Source organism: Dama dama, chromosome 15 (genome assembly GCF_033118175.1).
Source record: "Dama dama isolate Ldn47 chromosome 15, ASM3311817v1, whole genome shotgun sequence".
Classification (NCBI taxonomy): Eukaryota; Metazoa; Chordata; class Mammalia; order Artiodactyla; family Cervidae; genus Dama; species Dama dama.
In genome coordinates, this window is record NC_083695.1 from 89,773,894 (window position 1) to 89,790,755 (window position 16,862).

Genomic DNA, 16,862 nt, shown 5'->3' on the forward strand with positions numbered 1-16,862 from the left:
TTTTACCAACATGATTTGCTTTCACCTCCTGAGCGGGGAGCCGGGTGGAAAAAGTCCCTCCAGAGACTACAGCTGCTTATGGGGGGGGTCAGGGTGGTGGGGCTGTGAGATATTCCTGCACAGTCTGGCCAGGCTGCCCCCCTCCCCCCTGCAAAAAGCAGCGTCCCGTGCAGCAACCCCCCCACCCCACCCCGCAGCAGGAGAGGAGAACCATAAAGAAGCCGGGTGCCTGTCACACTTCTCCCTGACGTGATGTGAAATTCTACAAGGTAGACGCTTTGAAATGCAAAATCTTCCAGAGTCCTTCAAACGTGTTTTTATTTTCTTGGGTTCCTAAGGCTGCTTTCAGACCCACCCATCAGCATTTCCCCTCTCAATCAACCCACACTTAACAACAAAAAAAAAAAAAAAGGAAGAAGAAGATGAGGAAAAAGCAGCAGGAGGAGGAGCAGGAGGCAGCTGCAGCAAAGACGTCTCTGTTTTTTGAAAACGCTCAAGTATCTTCCACGGCTGCAAAGGGGAAAAGAAAAAGAAAAAAAAAAAAAAAAAAAAGGCTTGTCCTCTGCTCCAGCCTCCTGTATCCCTCCTCCAGGACACCCCGAAGCCAAGTTTCCTCTGGAAGGTTTCCTCCCCTCTCTGCTGATGCTCCGGATCTCAGAGAACATTCCCGAGACAAGAACCAGGGTGCCTCCCGACCAGAGTTCGGGAGGGTTAAGACCGGCACCACCAAAACCACAACCCGCAATTTTCGAAGCCCAGACCTTGATCCAAAACTGTGTGCACAGGAGGTTTGGATTAAACATCAAAGAAGAAGTTACCTTACAACAAAGTTGTTTGGCCAAGAAAATTACTTCGCCGTAAGAAGAACCCTCGGGAACGGTAAAATTGCTTTTGAATATAGACTTTTCAGTGGCTGGGGTCATTAATCATGTTAATGTAAACTGAGCTAAAACAAAAATTTTCTAAAGCAAGTCTCCGGGCACATCAGCGTATCTAAGCCTCTGGGTTTGTTTCCAAAGTTCACATCCCCGGCACGCAATGAAACTGCTGTTAATGGGGTCAGCTATTACAGTGCAGTCCCCGACCTTGGGCCATAATAAAGGTGACTCAGTCGTGTAGAAAGAACCCTCATAAAGTTAGGCAGGAAACAAACACAGAAATTAATCAGAGGAGAGTCGATGATTTTGGAAAGTTTGTTCGTTGGGCAAGTTTAAACAGCAACTCTCCCTGGATGATCAGACACTGCAGAGAAGAGCTGGGGGAAGGCAGTCAGCATTCCTCACAGCACCCAAGTCCCTCGGCCAGGCTCTGCTGTGGAGGGTGGAGGGCAGGCCGGCAGCTGGACCAGGCTAAGAGGAGAGTGGAGCCCAGCAGAGTTAAGCCAAGCTGAGCCCTGCCAGACCCAGCCATGTGCTTCATGCTGGCAACAAACCGGTTCTTTCAAGAGAGGAAGAGTCTGACAAAAAGGACAGCTGCAGCAAGATGAGAAGCTGAGAGGCAAAAACCTCGAAAAAGTCCCGTGTTTGGGATTCTCCTCTCAAGTCCCGAAAAAAAAAAAAAAAAAAAAAATCACCTCTGGGGCTTACAAGGGCTAGTGAATCTATTAAAGTGTCCCCCTTGCTGGATCAATTAAAGAGAGACCCTCCACATCTGGTTTCCATCGAAAACCGAAACTTGTATTATCAGCGTATTACATAACAAATTATGCCCGCAAGTTTCTTTTATTACACATCAGAGAGGTGTGTGGAGTGGTGGTAATGATGGGAGTTGTGCTGATCTGCGTATTTGCTTATTTCAGTCCTTTTTTTTTTAAGGGCAAGAACAAAGTTTTCCACACATTTTATGCAATCCAGAAAAAAAAAAGTCACACTGCCTGGGTAAAACATCAACGCAACAATCCAACAGTGGGTCCGAGGCACAGTCTTGAGCGCCCACTGCACCCAGCAGTGGGTAAAGAAGGGTGTGCTTTCTCAAAGAGCAATGCAAAGGTACACCAAGCTGCTCGGCAGCGTCCTCTGCTGTCAGCTGCCAGAGTTTACACAAGGCTCTTCTCTCCAGCCTCCCACAGAGGGAAGAAAGCTGGCTGGCCTTTACTGAGCTTCCATCACGGGTCAGGCGCCTGCTCCCTGGACCCATTTAAAGGACACCCAACCCACTAGGCTCCCAGAGAAAAGGGGAGATGGAGGGGCTGGGCGATAGTGAAGGAATCAACAGGGGAATAAAGGCTAAAAGGCGTGGTGGGAAAGAGCCTAAGAGGTAACCACAGGGCTTTCTCCCATAAAATGCCAATTAAGTGCAGCAGCCATGATTACAATACGTTATCTTAAAGCCCTGTTTCCTCCAAGAATTTTACGAACTTCCAAAGACACTACTGCTACATGCGACTTAGCCCGAGCTGAAAACAGGACGGAGAAACTGACTAAAAACATCATCATCAATCAAAAGAGTGGAATGCTCTACTCGTCCTGCAAGCCTGAGGACATACAAGCCCACTTCTGCAGCAGCTATGCTGCGAGCTTTTATTTAAAACTTGCTTTCCATGTTAAAATGATTGCATTGCAATAATCACGTCTCAGGGGAAAAGAAGTCCTTGGGTAGAATTATTGGAACTGGTCTTCAAACTGCCTTGTTCTCTGGAGGGGGTGCATTTGGGAGAAAGCAGCAGACCTGCCCCAAGCCTCTCTTTCATTTTCTGGACTGCAGCAGCACCCTGGGAACTGGCTCCTCGGTCCGGACCATGGCTGGCAGCATCCTGGCCCTTGCCAAGCACAGACACTGGGTCAAGGGTTACCAAGCCTGAACTTAAGACCCAAACCTTCTCCCACTAACATGGGCCTATCAACTGGGACAAGTAGCTATTTGCAGTTTACCTAGCTGTCCCTAGCTGAGGAAAATGGGAGGGGGGAAGGGAAAAAAAAAAAAAAAGAACTACCGATCGGCAATTCAGTATCATAACTGTAACTGAGCCAAGTTACTGTTAAGTGAATAAATTAAAATGAAACCAAAACCTGGCCAACTGCAGAATCACTGAGTTTCACCCAGTCTACTAACTCCATTCCTTTCCAAGTCCTCAAACCTGGTAGCGTCTTACTGTAATAACCCAGAGCCCAGGATTCTGGATCAAGGAAGGATCCCCCTCCAGCCGGTGAGAACTGCTGGGAACACATATGCTAGTATGTCATTTGGAAGTCTGCTAATATGTTGTAAGCTTCCCAGGCCAATAAACAATGCCACTCCAACTCCTGCGGCAGTCAATAGAAAACAGTCCCTTGTCTCCACCATCCAACAATTCAACAAACATTTGTTCCTGTTGAACAACCGTCAGCCTGGCTCCATCTGCACCCGCTCCGGCAAGGCGAGCTGGCGGAGGCGGCGGCACAAACGCCCGGCCCAGGTCCCCGAGCCCCGGGCGCAGCCCAGCGCGGGGGGCCACTCGCCCAACACCCCCCCGAGTCCGGAGGCTGTAACGTATGGAAGACTCGGAGTGTGGCCTATAGGAGGCAGAATCCCATTCATCAAATGCTGCAAAGAGCTGTTCTTTGTTCACCGTCGTACGAAGTACAGTACGTGTGAATGAACCCCGGCGTTCGGATTTAGGGAGCCTGGCTTCAGGGGGCGTCCGGGAGCGAGGGACCCGGCTCTCGACAGTCGACAGGGCTCCGCCACCCGGTACTGAGCCACGAGCATTGTTCCTCAAGTCTGCGGGCGGGGGTGGGGAGCTGGGGTGGGGGGGTGGCCGAGAAGGCACTTGGGGCAATGCAAACCCAGGGCCCTCCCCGGACTCTGGGCGTCCTCCCCTTCTTCGTGCCCGCCCCACCAAGAGAAAGCCCGAGCTGGGAAGCCGACTCCCACGGGCTTGCAAATCAAGGACTGGCAAAGATGGGACTCGGCCAGGGTGCCCCTGTGCCGGACGGCCCTTCTCGCCATGTGCAAAAGCCACGCCGGCACGGCCCTCCACCCCCACCCCATTCCGCAAGTCCCCGCGGCCGCGGCCTCCGCGGGGGCTTTCCCCCGCAGCGGACAGGACACTCTCCCACCCCCAGCGTGACCTCTCCGGCCGGCCCCGCCGCCGCGGAGCCCGCCGCTGCGCGCCCGCATCCCGGGGGTGGTGGACGCAAACTTCCGCGAACAAAAGAGTTGTCTGCAAAACGATGCGGGAACTCCGGGGTGCACGGGGACGCCCGGATCCCTGGCGCCTTCGCCGGGGCTCAAGTTGAGACGTGGAGAAGGGGGGACACCCCAGCGCGCAGCAGTGCCCGCGCCCGCCCCGGGGAAGCGGACTTTTCCGCAGGGGCCGTGCTGGCTCGCTCCCCTGGCTGCGCTCTGACAAGTCTCACGCATGCACCAGCGGCGGCACTCAGCGCCCCGAGAAACCGCCCGGCCCCACACGAAACCAGGCAGGCGGACCAAAAGGAAATCAGCCAAATATTGAAAAAAAAAAAAGGGGGGGGTGCTAAGGCCAGTGCACCCCGCGAGCCGGGCTCCCTACCGCCGGCGGCCGGGGCGCACTCGCCAGGGACCTCCAATCGGGACTGGCCCCCCGGTCGCCGCCGCCGCCGCCGCCGCCGCCCGGCCCGGGATCGCTTACTGTGCGCGGCGGGACGCTCCGGCCGCGGGCCCCCGCGCAGTCGCCGCCGGCGCTCGCCGAGTCGTCCGGACTGCCCGCCGCGCGGCCGCCGCGCGCACGCTCTCCTGCCGGCGCCGAGCGCTTTGTACGGAGCTGCTCCCGGGGAGGAGGAAATCGACTTGTCACTTCCTGAACTGTTTGCAACTCGTCCCTTTAACCGGCCCCGGCCAGGCCGCCCGCGCCCGCCCGCGCCCGCCGCCGCCGCGGGGCCGCCCGACCGCGGCAGCTCGTCGCTGGGTCCGGCGCTCTGCCGGCGGCGTCGCGGGCCCGGGCGCTCGGCGCGGCGGCGTGCAGGAGCCGGGCGGCGTGCGGCGGCGGCGGCGGCGGCGGCGGCGGCTGCAGCGGGCGAGGGTGCAGTGCGCGCAGCCGCCGGTGGGCGGGGAGTGGGGCGGGGGGGTCGCGGCGCGCCGCCGGCGGGGCTAGAGGGCGTCCTGCGAGCCGAGCCGCGCGCCGCTCGCCGCGCTCGCGCCTGGGAGGCCCCGGAACGCGGGAAGTGGCCCCGGGCCCCGGCCGCTCCGCCGCCGCCCGGGCCCCGAGCCAGAGACCCCGGGGCCGTCCCCCGCACGAGCCGGGATGAAAACCCCGGGCCGCGTGGACTTCAGACGTCCAGCTTCCGGGTTGTTGGGGTGGTTTTTTGTTTTTTTTTTTTTTTTTGAGGTTTTAAAGAAACCATCGCTTCAGTGGCGTGCTGGGCGGCAGGGGACGGGGGGAGCCGTGTGAGTGTTGTCTGTCGCGCTTTTGGAAAATAAAGCGCTCCTTTCCTAACTCGGGGCGCTGATCGAAATAAAGGAATGTGTACTTCGGAAGCCACATCCAAAATATATGCAACTGGTGAAGGAAGGATTTGTGGTTGCTAAGCAGAAGCAGAGCATGTTTAGTTCTGTAACTTAGGATGTTGACTTAAGTTCAGGAATGTAACCCTGATAGAATAAGCAGAGTATTTTCATTGTGCCGCTCACCTGGGGGAGGGGGATTGTTTTCCTTGTGAAGTGAAGCCCTAGATTTCCCATTAGGCCTTCCTACTGGTGTATGTTATTTTATTGACCTTGTATCCAAAAAGAGATGTTTTTAAAGAGAAGGTTTTTTAAAAGAACTCCCTATGCCTGTTTTGTGTTCTCCTTTGCCAAAAAAACAAAACACCTCATTACTTTACATGGATTGTGTCTGCGCCATTTCAATGGTTCTATTCATAAATCAGGAAACTTTTTCTGTTGCTTCTAGGAACATTTAATTGGTTTTAATCCAATGTTTCAATCCCAGTATCAAACATAAATGAACAATTAACTTCTTGAGCTTGTGTGCACTTGGGAAACTATTATATTTCATGGCTATTGCTAACATATTTCAGTTTCCCATCACACTGGACCCATTCTTTTGCAGAAAACCACGAGTTAACATCTCCTTTCACACTAACTACAGTTCACGCCAGTGACTTCTGCTGCAAGACAGAGGCACAACCAGAAGGACGTGAGTATTCATTCAAGTAGATGATGTGGGATACAATCAATTCATCCAAGAAAGCCAAACCGAACTAGTATGTAGAATATGGTACCAATATCCTTACCTATAAACTTTGCTTTAAGAAAAGTTATCAAGGGCCAATTTTGAAAGAAGCAAAAACCAAGTCTTCCTAGACTGAACCCAGAAAGGCACAGGGATAACGTGAGAATGCTGCGACACTGCCCTCATGCCATCGTATGCATGCCGTGTCACCTCAGCCTTTGAGAGCTTCACGGATATAGTTTAATTTACTTTTTATTAGGAGGCCTAGAGTGACTCCTGCTGGCAAACATTCAGTTTATTCCTGCAATTACTAGTTCATGGGGTCAACTTAAAAAACAAAATTCAGGGGTCCCAAGCCTGGAAACAATTACTGCAACCATTATTCTTGTTGCTTTCAGGATGATTTTAGTCTCACAAAACTCCAAGGATTGTGGTTATGGCAAGCTCCTTTGCTGTAACGCCTCCTTTCCAACCTAAAGCAGCCTGTTTTTCTGGTTTTGAGGCTTTCTTAAAAGTGTAGAGAACTAAAAACTATCTGCTTCAGGGGTTGTGCTACTAACCAATGAATAGCTATTTCTTATTTACTTAATTTGAATGTCTAAGGACTAAAAATATATACATTAAGGCCTGTGTCACTAGTCTTCCATACTATGGACCTTCCCACATCATGTAATAAAGTCCTATAAACAGGACTATAGAATAGAATGAAGTCCCGCTTTTTAGGGCCATACTACACAGTCCTTTATTATAAAAAGTCCTACCCAAAAGTTTGTATATTAGAGTTCCTTAATTCAAAGGAGTAAATATAAACTCAGTCAAATTGGATTTAAAACAATGTAAGCTGCAGTCAGGGGAAGGGGGTAGGGAGGGCTAAGCTGTCTACCTTTGTTCAGTCCTTAAAGGTCAAAACCAAATCAAAACCAGATTTAGAATACAACCAGAAACCTAAATGCAAATTCATGGGCCAATTTAGGCATAAATCCATAAAATAATCCAAAAATGATCACTTGTAACTTTTCCAACCAACACTAACCTGGTTAAGGCACAGAACACCCTGGGAAATATAAACTGTAGGGATTACATGCAGTCTCACTCCAAGACCAACATATGAAGCCCAGGGAAAAAGCACAGTCAATACTGGCTCTCCTGGCTCCCCTCAAAGCAGAACTTGCAAATGAAGGAATGCCTGTGTGTGTGGTATGCATGACATGTCCACTCAGCACTGCTGGGGAGATAGAAACTGAGTGGCTTTCTATACTAGACGGTTCTCCCATTCCAAGTTTAAAGCTCTTAAGCAACAGGAGACAATAAGGGTGTATTTTACTAAGAAAGGGTGTAACCAACTATAACTTGTATCAACAAGCTAATAAAACTATTCACCTAAGCACATTTGTGCAGAGGAGGGTAAAGATTGGGTTCTGATTAAGTACTAAGAAATGTCCTTGATAGTTAGTGGGTGTTCTATGTTTGTGTCTTTAGAACCAGATAAATATGATGTTCAAACAACAGGGAGCTAAGCTTTTGATATTTCAGCAAGTAGCAGTCAATACTGTTCAGTTTTTCCCATTAAATCTATCCGTACCTACAACTGTAAAAAGAGTGGTGACCACTGAAAGATGGTAAACTGGTTTGTCTCTGAGAATAACATTCTTTTTAGACTAATAATGGGAGTGAAACAAACATCAGACGTGTTATACGTTGGAACCAACAGCAGTATGCAGATGCATGTGTATTAACCCCTTTATTCAGCTTCCCAAAGCCACTGCTTCTTTGTCACAAGTGCTGTATTAAAAGCCAGTCATTCACATTTCACACTGTCTTTTCTACACTTGAAAAGATCTTTATAAAAGCAGAACCTTTTAAAATCACTTATAATAGATGATGGGAAGATAGACATCACCAAGTCCACCTGAAACATTTTCAGAGACTGGCTACTGAAAGCAAGTTATTAGCAAAATACACTGCTCTGAAAATGATGGAAAGTTTTTGGTTATCAGTGGAAGCCAAATTCTGAGCCTACTATGAGGGCAATTTTCTTATTCAGAGCTTATTCAGAAAAATAAGTTCTATAATCATCCCTATACCTATGATCCAGCTTCAACTAACAGCCCTACCTACATAAGCATGTTACAACACACTAATCTTTCTGTTCTTTCCTTTCTATTCTTTTTATCTTTTGTTCTGAAACCTTTCCACTGATGACAATGAGTTATAGCCCGGGCTGGAGTCTCATATAGATATATAAATCTATCCCCCGTATCTGTAGACATCCACCTTTTTTTTTAAGAGGAACTTTGGTTCTTGAAGACAGTCATTTTTTGGTTCAGGAGCTAAAGAAAATGAATTTATTTTCATTGAAAAATAAGCACAGCAGTGAATTTAATGATACCAATCTAACTCTTTTGACACAAAATAAGAGTTGAAAGCAGCTTGAAGGGGACTGCCTATTGAAATCAGCGCATGTGAGTCTGCACAGCTTTGTAACTGAGCGTCTAGCACCATTGAGGTACGAAGCTCGCCAGCTGGGACGGCATTGTGCGCCACAGAGTGTGGGCTGGAAGCCTGAGTCCTGAGCACAGACCCTGGTTCCCAAGTTGGCAGGTGCTGAAAGCACAGCAAATGTCACGCTTGCAACTCACTGCATGGAAGGGCTCTGAGTAAAGGAAGCTAAAAAGAACAGAGCAACAGTTAAAACTTATTTCAATTTTATATTTTTTTCTTTGCAAAATTAATAGTACCTGTAAGTATTATGTGCTAAAAGAAAACTCAAGCATGAAAAAACAGACACTGCAAAGTTTATGCATGGTAAATAAGTAAAAATATGGCAAAGTAAATCTACATTCAACGTTACTGACATATGTAAACCTTACCAAACCTACTTAAACTATTTTAATACTAAGATTCAAAAGCATAATCAATTCCTGGCCTTTCCCTGATCTTTATATGATCTCAGCTGAAACAGACACTAACTAGTATCACTATAACATGGTTAGTCACCTATAACCTAGTCTACCTCAGTACATGCTACCAAAATCATAGCTAAAAACAAGTTACAATATTTTCATATTGCTATACACTGAATTTAATCTAGAAAACATCTCAACAGCACACTCAATGTTTATGTCATCTTCAAATGAAAATCATTTCAACTTTTTGCTTCAAATATTCTGTAGTGGAATTCAGATTTAGTATGATATTCAGCCCAAATTTTAACTTAATTTTTCTATCAACTATCCGTCATATAAGTCACTGCCTCAAGAAAAATCTATTTTTAACTCATCCCTAGTGATATGCTCAAAGCTACCACTATCTGCCTGTTACCCATGAAAATGAAATGAGCGAATTTCATTTTCATTAGGTATACAGGAAACTGAAAGATACAGCTTATGATTTCATAGAGTTTAAATACCCAATCTTAAGACTGAATCCTTTGGATTTAAAATATCAAGAAAAAAAAGTCTGGTCTCTGGCTCCAATGGAAGAACACCCCTGGGCGCCGTATGAAAGGAACATTTGCCCCACGCATTCTACCAGCCTGTGAATGTCCTTACTCAGCTGTCTTCTCTATTAACCAAAAGCAGAGACATTTCGTTTTACCCTACCCATTACTGTTGTCAGAGGGCCGGCCAGCCTTGCCTATTTTGTCCTAGCATGCCCTGCAGCCGACCTGAAACAGAACTGATATGAATGAGAAGTTGGCTTGCAATTTTAAATACTACTTTACATCTCCTTTTAATTTTCACATAGAAACAAAACAAAAAACACCTTGATCAAACCAAGTTATTCAACCACAGTAATGTTTACCTAATTGAAAGTAGTGAAACTCTGATTATGTTCTATCCTGATGGCATACATCATATTGTATTCACCTCATCTCTGTAGAGCTTCTTCTAAAATGGTTCAGACTTACTTAGTTACCTAGAGAATGTGACACTCCTCTGGCCAGCATTTCTATAGTAATATTAAGCACTCTAAGCATTACTCACTTAACCACTAATAAAAAGGTTAAATAAGTAAACAAATCTGCAAACCAAGTGTTTTCTACACTAGCGTAAACAACTGATTCACTGTACTTTACTAACCATACTGTTAGTTCTAATATAAACCAAGGTCAAATCATATAAACTGCTTAAAGTACTGCCCAACATCAAACTTTAAAATGCCACTGTGAATAGCTGCTAACTTACAGCAAAGAAAATAAACATGATTCACTGATTAAAAGAAATCAAACCTAGATAATGAAAGGTGGAAATCAATGATAAAAATCTTAGTCGTTTTCCAGGTGGGCTAGTTGGGTTGGAAAGATCTCCTCCTACAGAGGCAAATGGCAACCCACTCTTGCCTGGGAGAAATTCCATGGACAGAGAAGCCTGGCAGGCTACAGTCTGTGGGGTCTCCGCGAAGAGTCGGATGCAGCTGAGAGACTCACACACACACACAAGGTCACATGGGGGACCCTGGTCCGGTCCCTCGTTAGTGGTCACTGGAAACAAAGCCTTGGAGTTCAAACCTGAGGAAAATGTACCATATCCGTGGCCATTTGTTTTCAATTCAGAAGCATCCACAGTAACCTCTTCCCCACAACACCTACACTTATTACTACCTACTGACCTCTGAAACAGAAAACGATCAGAAACCTGAGGGGGATTCCTGCTGAAACACATTATAAAGGGCATTTCGTGAAAATCCAGCATTACGATATCTGGTCTCCATTTCTTACTAAATAAAAAGGTGCTTTTAGCACCAGCCCCATCTAGAGACTGAAGGGGGAGCTATGCAGTACGATCTAAGATATTTGGAAAGGCCCCCGCCTATCCCAGTCTTTCCTTCTTACATGTCTACCCCTCATCCTCCTCTCCTCACTCATCTCATCCCTCCTGGAACACAAATGCCTTAGGATGGAGCCGAATATATTACCTCGGTGGCACTGAGGGTTAAAATCCTGAACCATTCAATACATTAGCTCCAATGGGAAGAAGGTTTCCTTGGAGGAAAGAGTATTTATTTGGCATTGGTGTGTGCTAGGAATCATGCTAAGATGATTTACATTTATCTTTCTCACTTAATATTCACTACCCTATCGTGTATAGTCTACACAACTGCTTCTCTCTCCACTATATCAAACTGCTTCAAAGAAATGTACTGAAGGGTAACCAACTCGAAATAAGTATCTACTATACACTAGGCACTTTGCCAGTACCTTAAAATAGTTCGATTTCACTGACGGGGATAAGCAGTTACAGAACAGACTGACAGTGCCTCAAAGAGGTACAAGGTGTAGAAGGGCAGACCCATCAACTACACTCTGTATGGCATGAGAATGTAGAAATCTCAAAAACCCAGGGCTTTCAAGTGGTAAACACAGTCATCTCTTGAGTGTGCAGTGTGTGTGTTTCAAATAGGGGAGAATCAAATTAGGGAGATTCTTGAGGTTATCATAATTTATCAAATTATTTATCACCTTATCAAAATTAAGGTGGGGAAATCCCCTCATGGTCTAGTTGTTAGGAGTCTGCCTGCCAGTGTAGGGGTTGAATCCCTGGTCTGGGAAGATTCTACATGCAACTGGGCAACTAAGCCCTCATACCACAACTATTATATACTGAGCCTTCGAGCTCTAGCGGCTTCCCTGGTGGCTCAGAAGGTAAAGAATCTGCCTGCAATGCAGGAGACCCAGGCTCGATCCCTGGGCTGGGAAGACCCCTGGAGGAGGGCGTGGCCACCCACTCCAGTACTCTTGCCTGGAGAATCCCCATGGACAGAGGAGCCTGGTGGGCTACAGTCCAGGGGTCGCAGACAGCCTGACACGACTGGGCGGCTACGCACAGTGCAGCGAGCTCTGGACGCTGAGGGCGGCCACCGCCGAGCCCAGGGGCCACAGCCACCGAAGCCCTTGGCTGAGAGGCCACGCTCGGCGACAAGAGAAGCCGTCTGCAACGAGAAGCCCTTTCACCACAATCAGAGAGAGCCCACTCAAAGCAACAAAGACCCAGCACAGCCCAAAAGTTTTAAAAATTAAAGAAGTTTAAAAGATAATAAAATTAAGCTAGGAGTAAAAAAATTAGATGTAAATTTCTGAGCTTCTCATATAAAACATCTGTGTCAAGTGAATACAAACTGAATATCAGGGGCAATCAATACTCAGATCTGAACAGACATTTTTAGACTGAAAATCATGTGACGGCTTCAACTGTTTTATTATATGTATACATATTTTTTCAGATACATGAATAGCTATTTCTGTTTAAAAGAATCATAAAGTGACCTAACAACTGATATTTAGCTAATGGAGTATTTAAACTCCCCATATATAGTGGAAATCTATTTTGTTAACTTTTCTCTAAACCTCAGATCAATTTCAGAAGTTCTTATGGACTGAATGTGTGTCCCCCAGAAATTTATGTTGAAGTTCTTACACCCAAAGAAACAGTATGCGGAGGTGGGGCCTTTGAGAAGTAATTAGGGTTAGATGAAGTTATGAGGGTGGGGCTCTCACCTTGGGATTAGTGCACTTAGAAGAAGAAACACTCAAGAACTTCATAAGAACCAGCAAGGAGTTGGTTCACTGCACACATTCTCTCCCCACAAGCACGCACAAAGAGAACACGTGAACCTAACAGGGAGATGGCAGCTGCCAAGCCAAGAGCAGAGACCTCCGAACGAAACCTACCTTGTCGGCACCTTGATGTTGGAATTTCCAGTCTTCAGACTATGAAAAATAAAGTCCTGTTGTTTGAGCCACCCAGTCCATGGCAATCCCAGCTATTACAGAGGTAGAGAGGAACTTTAAGTATCACGTATTGAACACCCCTCTTTCACAAAAAGAAAAACTGAAGCCCAGAAAAGGAAAGTGACTTGCCTAGGTTCCAGTCATTTTTCCCCCCAAAATTTAGTATTAAAAAAAAATCATTTCTGATATTTATTCTACTAGTTAATAGATTTTAAAGACAAATTATAAGGTATTGTAAAATGAAAACAAAAACAAATTTCAAGTTCAAAGAACAATGTGATTACTGCATTTTTTGCAAATTAAGTCATTAATCAAATGGACTTAACAAAATGATCTCTCAATTCTGGCTATGTGGTGTCCTTATCATACAAAGATTTCACAAGGAAACCTTAGCTCACTAAATGAGCAAACTTTTGGAAAGGTCAGGCTTATTCCAACGTGAGTTTCAATATACGGAATCCACTGTGGAATATAATCCAGAGGGAATAAACTCTGACTTGCTTATGACTGATTCTCAAAAATCAACAAATATTATTCCCATTCGAAAAACAGCATACAAGCAGTTTCACTGAATCATGAAGGTTCTATTTATAAATCACACAACATGTAGTTTTCACTCACAATTTCAGGCCTGTCTCCCAAAATTTCCAAAAAGCCCTTTAATTCAGCCCAGTATGTTGTATTAAATACCATATTAGGATTTTCCCCATTCAGACTCCAGTGAGACTTCTTGTTGAGGACATGGAAGGAAAACCCAATTAGTGCTGCTCCAGTGCATGTAAATTTATTTCATCATGAAAATCCGCAGAGTAGGGGCGAGATGCTGTCACCGAAGGGCAGAAGGATGTGGAATGTAAACGGCTCTTTCCTCCACTCTGTCCCTCTCCCACCCCGCCCCTCCAAGTTCCATGGTTGGAAATCATCCTAACATTTTTTTCAGCCAGGATGTACTAAAATTAGATGGGAACAAAGGACTGACATTTTCATATTAGAGGAGGGGTTAGGAGAAAAATGTGAACTTGCAGCACCCACTCTCTTCTACATTTAGCCTCTTCGTCCTGACTATTCCCTGACTATGAAGCAGCAAAGAGTGAAAGAGCAGGGGAGCCACCAGCCACCCCAACAGTGCTTCCATTCCGCTACAATCACATCATGATACCCTGCTTCATCTCTGTTAATGAGGAGTGATGAATACACTTCCTGGCCCTCTTATTCAACCAGAGTATTTCATACTTCTAAGCTCCTCAGGTATTATCCAGAGTATGCTAATTGCTGGCTCATGTGAAAATTTTTAGGTATTTGGGAAAACAAATATATTGTCAGATTCACTTTTCTTAAAAAGCTTCTGGATAGCATGCACAATGAAGCTCACTCGATAACATACCATTTCCTGATGCAGTAAAATACATATTTAAAATATAAATATATTTAAAATACATATTTAAAAATATAAATATAAGAATTTATCACTTCTTTGGGAAGGATAACTTAAAAACGAAAAAAGTAAACAAAAAAATGAAAAAAGTAAGTTCGTTTTTTTATATCATCCTCCAATAAACTAGGCAAGTAACTGGCAAATACTTTAAGGCACAATTGATCTCTTGGTCGAAAGTCTTTCTTACAATGGTATCAGCATGACAAAAGTACATTCTGCCCGCCTCTACGCCCCAGTTTTTGAAGTTCCACTCCATAAAAGCAGGACAGAGATACATTCAAGTCTTGAGAATTATTCCTGTCTTTTTAATTTGGTTTCCCTGGGCCTAAACCACAGGTCCATACAGTGACAGCTTAAAATGCAGTTAGAGAAGTCCTTTTAATGATTAGTCTAATGCACTGTGCTGTAAAGATTTTTAAAACTCAGTAAGTACCGACTCAAGCTCTCTTTTTTTTTCTGGTTACTGGAGCCCATCTTGACATCTAAGCTGGAAATGAATGATCTTTCAACAACACTCCAGGGATTTTGCTAAGGTCATATTCAATCATTCATTAGGCTTCTTACCCCTCGCTTTTCAGAGTTCCATTGTAGAGCTCGTTTTATTCAGCATTTATGTAGCCTGTGGGCTTGGGTATTTGTCTGCTTAATGTTGAGTTTCATTTCTATGCCCCTAACATAGGAATCTATCAATTGACCAAAGAATTTCAAACTATTCTTTTACTTTTCTAACAAATTGCATGGTATGTATGAAGAATAAATTAGCATTAATTTTCTTCTATTAACTGTTAATAAAACATGCTCATGTGCTCCCCCCTTCTTTAAGGACATCTCTGTTTTCTGCCTAGCCAAGAGAAATGACAGGATTTTCCAATTTTTTCCCCACGATTCAATTGTCCTTCAACCTACTATGCTCCTCACCTCCCACAATCAGACTCCAGGTCCCAGGCAGCCTCCTTCCTGTGAGGTGGACTAGACAAGACTCCTTTCAGACCCCAGCGACACCCCCTCGGCACCCCTCCCCTCCACACACACACACACAATGAGCTAAGAAGGTTACTACAGTGGAACACAAGACACTTGGTCCCTTGGTCTCTTGCTCTCAGCGCAGAAGGCTGTCTCTGGGGCACATGCCTTCTATCTAGCTCACAGCGCTAACGGGGACTCAAACCCAAGTGTCCCCACAGGGGTAGAATGCTGATCCAGAGAGCAGCTAATTTTTCACATTCATATACCTTTTCATTGTAGGCGTCCAGACACACACACACAAATAAATAAATAAAATTATTTAAGAGAACATAAATCAAAGTCTATTCACATTGGCTGGGATACTCTATTTCTTTGCATATCAGTTTAAGAAAAATTATCTCAAAGCCACATAAAACCTAATTACTCATCTGGGTTCTTTAAAATTAAGATTTCTATTTATACTCTGGATGAATGTGAATGAAAGTCAACATATAGGTAATGTGTTACAGTATCAAGAAAATTTAAAAATAAATGAATTGAAATACACTATTCATATAAAGACTAAAAAAGTCTTTCATGTATGTTTACCTCCCTCCTTCCCCAAAATAAACAGAAAATTGCACACATATCACAGATGAAGAAAAGGCAAACACACTGCCACTATAAAGGGAAAAAAATCATTCAAGGACAGTTTGTACTTATTTTAAAATGGCTTTAGTCTAGCTGCCAAGAGTAGTGTCAGGTTTGATTCTCAGATTCATAAACGCTAGGCCCAAAAAGCAACTCTAACTTGTGCACCTGGCTTAAAACAAAATGTTCTGAAAACTTTCCCTTTGTTACTTGGTGTAACTCACCCATTCAGGCCTCCAATCCCTTTGGACTTGCACACGCACTTCCTACACACAGAAGTGGACTGTTATGCAGCAATAACATCATCATGAAAAGCAACAATTCTGTGCAGGCTCCACAGAGAAATCTCGTTTGCATTTCAAACAAGTTTTCTCAAAATAAGGGTGTCTTTTGATGAAATGAAATTACAATTCCAACTTCTTGTCCAGATAAAACAGCATTCACTACATAACCTACTGCTCCCTTTTAGAACTGCATGATTTCCTTTGCAATTACCCACATATCCGTATGACATATCAAAACTAAGTTTGATAATAATGTGTTTATGACTTGTTTCAATAACTTGGGGGCATTTACTGGCCTGGTTTTGAAAGTGTCGTATTATCTGAAAATATTAATAATTTATTGTTAGCATCTTTGGACCTTCCATTTGTCCTGATTTCAATCTCCGAGAGGCTGGCTTCCAGCAGGATTAAACTTCTAAGAAGAGATGACAACTCCCCTTTCCTAACCTTATCAACAGTTCCATGATTCTCCTGCCAAAAATCCTACATCTCTGCAAACAGAACACACACACCCCAACAATAGTGACTCAAGGAGCTTTTCAACAAAGGCGCTCTCCAACTATCAGTGAATCAAACTCAATGTCTTAGTCTGGTTTTCACAGAAAGCCTGTTTTGCTCCACTGATGCTTCACAATAGCATAAACTTAACAACTCAGAATTCTAAAAGAGTACCTACATATTAATACA

The 16,862-nt window shown here is 44.9% G+C and overlaps 1 protein-coding gene across 1 annotated transcript in view; it reads right to left on the minus strand.

Annotated features, from left to right (window-relative positions):
- Positions 1-4,783, minus strand: part of FAM53B (family with sequence similarity 53 member B) — a 112,433-nt gene extending 107,650 nt beyond the window's left edge. The window contains exon 1 of the mRNA XM_061162863.1: positions 4,589-4,783. The gene's annotated coding sequence lies outside the window, so the exon portion shown is untranslated. The remainder of the gene's footprint in view (positions 1-4,588) is intronic.
- Positions 4,784-16,862: the final 12,079 nt, after the last annotated feature.